Below are 8,808 nucleotides of genomic sequence, written 5' to 3'. Positions count from 1 at the left end.
AGTCTTGAAGGAGTTCCCACATATGCTGAGCACTTGTTGGCTGCTTTTCCTTCACTCTGCGGTCCAACTCATCCCAAACCATCTCAATTGGGTTGAGTTCAGGTGATCGTGGAGGCCAGGTCATCTGATGCAGCACTCCATCACTCTCCTTCTTGGTCAAGTAGCCCTAACACAGCCTGGAGGCGTGTTGTGTCATTGTCCTGTTGAAAAACAAATGATAGTCCGACTAAGCACAAACCAGATGGGATGGCGTATTGCTGCAGAATGCTTTGGTAACCATGCTGGTGAAGTGTGCCTTGAATTCTAAATAAATCACTGACAGTGTCACCAGCAAAGCACCCCCACACCATCACACCACCTCCTCCATGCTTCACGGTGGGAGCCACACACGCGGAGATCATCTGTTCACCTACTCTGCGTCTCACAATGACACGGTGGTTGGAACCAAAAATCTCAAATTTGGACTCGTCAGACCAAAGGACAGATTTCCACCGGTCTAATGTCCATTGCTCGTGTTTCTTGGCCCAAGCAAGTCTCTTCTTATTATTGGTGTCCTTTAGTAGTGGTTTCTTTGCAGCAATTCGACCATGAAGGCCTGATTCACACAGTCTCCTCTGAACAGTTGATGTTGACATGTGTCTGTTACTTGAACTCTGTGAAGCATTTATTTGGGCTGCAATTTCTGAGGCTGGTAACTCTAATGAACTTATCCTCTGCAGCAGAGGTAACTCTGGGTCTTCCTTTCCTGTGGCGGTCCTCATGAGAGCCAGTTTCATCATAGAGCTTGATGGTTTTTGCGACTGCACTTGAAGAAACTTTCAAACTTGTAATTTTCCGGATTGACTGACCTTCATGTCTTAAAGTAATGATGGACTGTAATTTCTCTTTGCTTATTTAAGCTATTGTCGTATATGATGAATGGTGGCAATTATTGCTGTCAACAAAAGGAGTCGGCTCATACTGAACATTGATCATAAGGTTTATTCAGACCACAAGCTTCAGCATGAGTTTACAGACACGCGTGGTCCGGAGAGCAGTGTCGTCCAATTCTAATGTCTGCTCTGTCCTATCTTCTTCGTGTACCCCTATTTATAACCAATGCAACAAGATGGGCTCCCTCTGCTGGCCAGTTTACAATACACTTCCTGTCTATTATATGTTACCTTATACTAAATATTGCCTTTTGATACTAACATAACCAACATTCCATTTCGTCATGAAAAACATTTAACAAAGGCATAATCTTCAGATACGATATTCCCCCCTTTCGAGACGAAATAAACGTCTCGAAAACAAACAGAATAAGATTATGACTATTAACCATTTATCTCCTTGAGTATCTTTAACATTAAACCAAACACATTCTCCTCTAGAGTGTAAATACCTTCCTATGAAATACCTGTTTATGAAGTGTGAATACATTACTATGACATATGAAGAAATCTCTATGGAGTGTAAGAGCGAAAAACTGTCCAGCAGCCATCCATCCATATCAATCAAGACAGTAAAATTCTCTCACGGTCCCTCTGCCCCAGGCAACCACCGTCGGTACTCCAGATAACCTCATTAACCATGTAAATGCATTTGAAACTATGATGTAATTAAATACACATGTAAACAAAATCCTATCCATAAATATCCATTGTACGGCTGGTCAACCCATCGAATCGTACAATGAATCTCTCCCTTCCTAGACCTTCTCTGTCCCTAAACATTCACCGAAATAAACAAAAGCATCTAAGATCCTCATCTGCATTCAATAACATCAAACATCATTCTACTAAAATCAATACCTAAGAATATGACACAATTATGTATTACACATCAAATATGTCTATATTTCATTGCAGACACTGGAATGTAGTCCACTACACTTCATCTCCCTGTAGTGTCCTCTTCCAATGGACTTGTTGATGATGGAATCAGCCACACCCTCCTTGTTTCATCTCCTCCAGTCATATTCTCCCTTCATATTGTCTTTGTTTGAGTATTCCAATCTCCACATGTTCTCCCAAATGCTTCTGGAATGACAAGAAAATAAACGACCAAACAGTATCCTTTGCAAAACAACCACTTTCAAATTAAACCTCCATTTCACCTAAGAATTTAAAAATGATACATAAATGATGCATGAATCACATTAACCTATCCCCCCTTGATTCATAAATCATACTAAAATCATACTAAAAAAAATGTTTTCCTTGAAACAATAAAAATAAAATGATCAAATAATCAAAAAGGATATTTATCCATTCAGTAGTCCATCTAGACCCCCTCGTCCGTCTTCGTCCAGATCCGGAACAGTCAACACCGGCATCATTCTCCAACCTATTTCAATCTCATAGCTTCCTCAAAAGTCAGTAACATATTACACCTTGCTATCAAAGCTGTCATTAACCCATCACTGCCCCTACTGGCCTAATTGATCTTGCAACCAAATCCTTTCAAATGCATCCCTTATAATGCATCTATAACCCCAGTGATATTATCTGAACTATCTGGACTCAAAGTATAACTAATATTTATCAATATTATCTTCCCAAATGTTACACCATACCATGAATGAAGTCCCCCTTCTCCCTTAAACCTACCCTTCAATGATAGGCTTGAAGACTATGACCTGTAGCCATGTCTCTTTTCACCCCATTTTCAACCCTAGCTTCAGATTTCTGTATTGGTACCACTCCTCTTTTAATGGTAAAAACCTCATATGGAAGCTTAAACGTTGACCTGTAACAACATCCTATCCCCCATAGGGTAAGAATATACTCTATCATCACAAACCTACCAAATATCTCTAAAATTCCCATAGTCACATTGTCAGTCAAAAGCTAATCTTTTAACCATCAAAGTCCTAAGTAACATATTATTTGTCATTACTACCCTTAAGGTCATACTTATCCTAAGTAATCCTATAACATCCCAATCTGATCTTCCCATAAACACACCCCCTTACCTCATATGTTTTATTAGAATAACAACAACTTTTATCCTCACTGGTTCACCTGAATACTTCAGGTTTCCACTGTTACCTGACTTTACTTTCCATCTAACAATTCCCATAGGATAATTCATTTACCCAAGAACACTTAAACCCTACTGTTCTGACAACTACATTATTTTATCTGTCAATGACTGTTGCCGATACCACAGTCATGACAAAGCATAACCCTGACCCACACCTGCCAGAGGCCGCGCGACCGTCTAACACGTCTTGGGCTGGCATCCCCAACAGACATCAACCCTCAAGATTCCTCACTGATTCTTACCGAATGAGTTAATCTATCTCTAATTTTCACAACAGAGGAACGAGCAGCACTGATCAGATGCCCCCCCCCCTCTGTCATCAAAATCAAAAGACCCCATCCTGCAGCCTCCATGATGAATCTCTCTTCTCCATTTCAGATTAATCTATATTGCTCTCTACTACTATCTGCTCTACTTCTTAACCCTATTCGTAGTAACCTAAACCCCTGAGTCTCTCTTGCTGCCTCCTTTAATTTCAGAAAAGTTGTTGTCATCCTTCCTACATTTGCTATTACCATCGTATCATTAATCCCTTCCCAAAGTTACCATTAACGTTGTTGATTTAGTTGATGAATTAAAACCCTTAATTCCCTCTAGTGGGAAACTACCAACATCCTATTCGATTATTCCCTGTTGGAGTGACTACTGTAATAAACTTATCCTTAACTCCCTCTGTGACTGTGGAAAGTTTTACAGACTTCAAATCTTCCATTATAAGCATCACCTTACAAATTACATAGCCCTTTAACCAATAATTCTTAACCGGAACAAATTTCTATGCTTTCACTAGATAAGTACACATATTCTCCCTGATCTTTATCTGTAACCTTACGCAAAATAAGTGAACAGTCACTCCTAACCCTCTTCTAAACTATACCTCCTTTTACTCCTGGTCCTGATAACAACACTTATTCTCCATAATTATCTCTCCATATGAGAGAAACGTCCCCATCCTAAATGGCATATTGTAATTATTATTCTCCTAACCCTCATAACAGTATTTTCCCCCTATAATTGATGCTGAACCCTTACAATCAAATGCGCTATATTTATGGCTTTAATAACTATCAATGTTGAAAGAGTTAAATTACTTCTCACTGTTGTTTTAATAGACTCACGTGGTGATGTCATTATTGTTACTACTTCATCCCAAAGCTCTGAACTCTTTACTTGTACTTCCATCCATCACCACTAGTGTCACTTTTTCCCCCTTTCAGTTCTACCTCTAAACTTTAAACCTTTTGATTATAACAAAAAGTACCCACAATTACCTTGATCTTCCTATTCTAAAGTGTCATTCATTACTGTTCTCTCTCTCTCTTACTACTAACTTTGAACTTAGCTCACTGTCTCAGAGTTCCTTCACCCCTAGTTCTCCTAACTTATTTTAATCTAATCTTTTCTCTCATAACATTTAAAACCTTTTCCCACTGATTTATTGACAAAATTCCTTCCCCACCAATTTTTAGAATACGTGATTGGGAATTCCCCACCTGCTCCTGACTCCTTTACACAGACTTGGCAAAACCGACTAAACACCTTTTAGCCTAACCTCAAATCTCTTAGTGTAAGAATATAACCCAAAATAACAGTCACCCCTATTAAGTTTTTTTCCCAGACAGATTGTCTAACAGGCAATCTAATACATTATCATCCTTCCTATGATATTATCTTTTAAGCAAATGATTCCCAACAACCCTACTTCTTAAAATATTCTACCAGACAGTCAGTCATTTAGTGTGCCTCTGATTGAACCCTTCAATTTAAACCATGCATCTCTTCCCACAATATCCTTGATATATTGTCCTAATATTAGTATGTCTATTGTAATTCCTATTTGACTTCTATAACAGAGCTCAATTGATTCCCGAAGAGTAAACTGTTTTACTACTTCAAATCCCTATCCTAACCTAATTAGTTTATTTTACAGAGTGATATGTTTAACGTATTTAGGCTGAACCCAGATAAGTTTTTCCCCTATTCACTATCACTTCTAATGGTCGGTTGTTTTTACTTCAATTGTTGGCTATTTTCTCTTCTTCTCTAATCGATGCTATCAGCTGATACCCCCCTTCTGGATATTCTAGGCACTCTAGAATATTTAGTGTTCACCTGGAGAACAGGTGATCTTGAATTGCCCCTGTATCTTCCTTAAAAATGTTCTCTTGTTTCCTCCTGACTTGTTGCTGTGGATAAGGAACATCTGGTACCCCCCTTTGGCTGGTACAATTGCATTTGATATTGTTCAGTTGAAGCTGTGACAGTGATTGTTGATTTGGTTCACTCTGATTCTTCATACTTTTCTTCTTCTCCACCACCAGTTATAAGTTGTATTTGATTGAGTTTTCTTCGTCCAGTTCTTCTCGTTGTGGACCTATCAGTATTCTTCAAAAGGTTATCTTCTAAGTTCTGTTCTTGAAATATCATCTTCCATCATCTTCTGTGCCTGTAACGATCCCGGCAGTCTGAGTCGGGTCCTGTCTGGTGACTAGTGTTTTTGTTCGTAGTCTCCAGTTTCCCGAGGGTTCGGGAACGCTCCGGGGAGCTCTCTGGTTTTCCGCACCTGCATCCCATCAGCAATCTGCACACCTGGTCCTCATCATCACCCTTCTTAGGCTCTGGCCAAACATCCAGTTCCTGCCGGATCGTTAGCCATGAACAGTAGGTGTTCTGAGTATCAGTTTAGAGTATCTTACGTGAGTTTTGTTGTTTTGTACTTTGTTGGGTTATTGTTTCCTTACCTCCGTTTTTGTCCCATCTGCAGTCACACGTCCGGAACCTTCAACCCACCTCTGCCTGATGGTCGGCGGCTGCCGAGCCATCACTGGACCTAGAACTGCACCCCCAACAACTCATCCACGCCGCCCGCTCTGTCCCTGGATTATTCTGCACCTTTTTGTATCTAAATAAACCCTCACCTTCGTTCAACTCTCCTTGTCCTGGTCTGCTTCTGGGTTCTGGCTGAGGGAACTGTGACAGTGCCAGTCCTTGTAGGACAAACTCCTCTTGAAAATAAAGCACCTTTAATCTCCAAATCTTCATCGCTTTCTTCATCTTCAACTTCCATCAGAGATCAAATCTCTAGTATCCATTTCTTCTTTCCTCTCTTGCCACTTCCCTCTGATCACAGAGTCACCTCCACCCATGACCTCTCATGAATCACTCTCATTCTCCATCATCCTCTTCTCCTTCATCTTTCTAAACCTCCTTCTCTTCGTTTCCAGACATGTCGGTTCTTCTTACTTCTGGAGTTTTGAATTCATCTTCATCGTTGTTTCTGCTGGTACCCTATCTATTATTAATCTATATTTCTGATGCAATAATCACTCCTGGATGATTATTGTAAACTGAGAATAAACTTCCCCTAAACTCTACTTTTTAAACCTATCTTATCGCTGACATATTTTATCAATTTCTGTTTGAGAATGAAGGGCAACTTTTGTTTCACTTGCCGGATACCCTAGCAACACTTTAGTTAAAGGATTACCACTATGCACTATATCAACCAATGTACTGACTTTCATAGTCCTGATAATTTTTTTTTACCCACTTGTAACAAGCCTTTCTATTCCTTTATTGTGAACTATCCTATTTTAAACTATATAGGTTATGTAGCCTTCTTCCCTGTAATTCTTAATATAACCTAACAACTCCAAATAAATCCCAATAAGTCCATTAAAAATCATGAATAATTAAAACCAATTTTTATTCCTATATCCTATGTCCCCAATTTATCCATTAGTGTTGACTATATTACCACAACCCATCAAATGCAAATAAATTAGTCAACTCCAAAGCAATCCCAACACAAAGCTTTTAACCCTTCAATGAATGATACAATTCCCATCAAATGCCAGTGATACACAGAGCATCCAAAATGCAATTTTTAATGAAATAGTATTTGCCAAGCCCATGCAAAATCGTCATAAGCTCACATATCTTGTAACAGTAACCTGTTTGATGACTTGATCCCTCCACCGCGTCACGTGATCACTTCCTGTATCTCCTCGCCCCCCCTCTCTCCTGTCTCTCATGACAAGGGACAAAGACACAGAAACAGCTTTTAATAGTTCATGCCATCACTGAGTATTTCCAACCATTCAAAATTCATTCGTTCTACATTATTCACTCTAAGACTAAACTCAGGACTAATTATAGATCGCCCAAAAACATTTTGCTTTTAATCCGTCATTTAATTATTTAATTCACTCTATTATAATCCGTTACCATATATTTAATTTATAAATTCAATAGGTCCCAAAACAAGTTTCATCTTAACCCACCACCGTTTAAACTAGAATCATCGTGTTAAAATCTCTTTATGCGTATTTGTTCCGTCGTCTGTGTTCCTCTGTCTCCCCCTGCAGTTTAACCAATGTGTTGTTTTACAGAATTCCACGCATGCGCAAATATCATTTTAAAATTAAACGCATCCCCATACATTTACTACATAGATCGCTCCAAACCATTTCATTTAATTTTAATCGTCTTATTTTAATTAATTATACTCCGTCAACATATATTTGATCTATAAATGTACTACATCTCGCCAAATAGTTTAACGTTCACATAACAGTTACTTTAACGATTTTAAAAGAGTCGTGTTCACCTCTCTTCTCGATAGCTCTTAAACCCCTAAAAGAAACCCCAAACAATCATATGACCTTACGCCACCATTTTGTTCCGTCGACTCAGCACGACCGCATGTCGTAACTCTCGCCCTGTAAAATCACACGCATGCGCACATCCAATCAAAACCACATTTTCACCTCCACGAAACGGATACCAGTCCAGCTGTACCTTTCGCTCCCCTCCTAGTCAAACAACATTTAACAGCGCTCACAAAACATACAACCTGACTTACAGACAGTGACAAGTTTAAGAGACTTTAATCCATCGCAATGGAATCTCTAAGGATATCCGTTAGCATGTAGCATGCAACACAATTAGCATTCAACCTTAGCATTTAGCTTAGCCTAAGGTACACCGTGACACTAAACACAATTAGCACTAGCATCCACCTCAGCCACCATGATGTAGCATGATTCACACTTTAGCCTTACAAAAAATTAGCCTTTAGCCTTAAGCATTAGCATTAGCATTTAGCCACGATGTACCACGTGGCCCGAACCATACAATCAAGCATTTAACCACGAGGCACCACGTGGCTGAAACAATCCAGCATTAACACCAACCTCCAGCTAACTGCAGCCTACTAGCTATACAAATGAACACCCCGCACCGTGGCCAAATCATCATCATCACAATTATCTCCCCGTCTAACTTTTTGTTGCCTTGAAAGATGAATCTCATATCAAGCGGTTATCCCCAACCAATTTCCCGTCGGCCAGAGGAGGAGTATAACATCAATACAACCATTCACTTCATAATTCCCGCTTAAGGAATCAACCTGACCCAACCTAACTAAGTCCAGGATTTGTAGCCCACTCAATAATAATAATAAGAATTATTACGAGTCGCCCGTTTCGAGGTCTTTTCCGTATTCACGGTGCCCTAACTATGCAGATATCTTCCAACCTTTATTCTCTACCAATCCATTGTCCTAAACATGCTATTATTCCCCGTTACCCATCAACCAAATTTAAAATATTTTCGTTCAGACTCCCAGTTAACAGCCATAACGCCACCCCGAAACACGGTCGTAAGGGTACACTCCTCCAGTGTACATAAGCAGTAACAAAACCAACAACTTAGCTGTGTCTAGTCGGGTCATGACTCCAGACCAAAGTCAGCTTGAGTTAGCTTGATGACTCCAAATGC

The sequence above is a fragment of the Coregonus clupeaformis genome, chromosome 12, assembly GCF_020615455.1.
Source record: "Coregonus clupeaformis isolate EN_2021a chromosome 12, ASM2061545v1, whole genome shotgun sequence".
NCBI classification, from domain to species: domain Eukaryota; kingdom Metazoa; phylum Chordata; class Actinopteri; order Salmoniformes; family Salmonidae; genus Coregonus; species Coregonus clupeaformis.
This window is presented reverse-complemented; position numbering follows the sequence as displayed.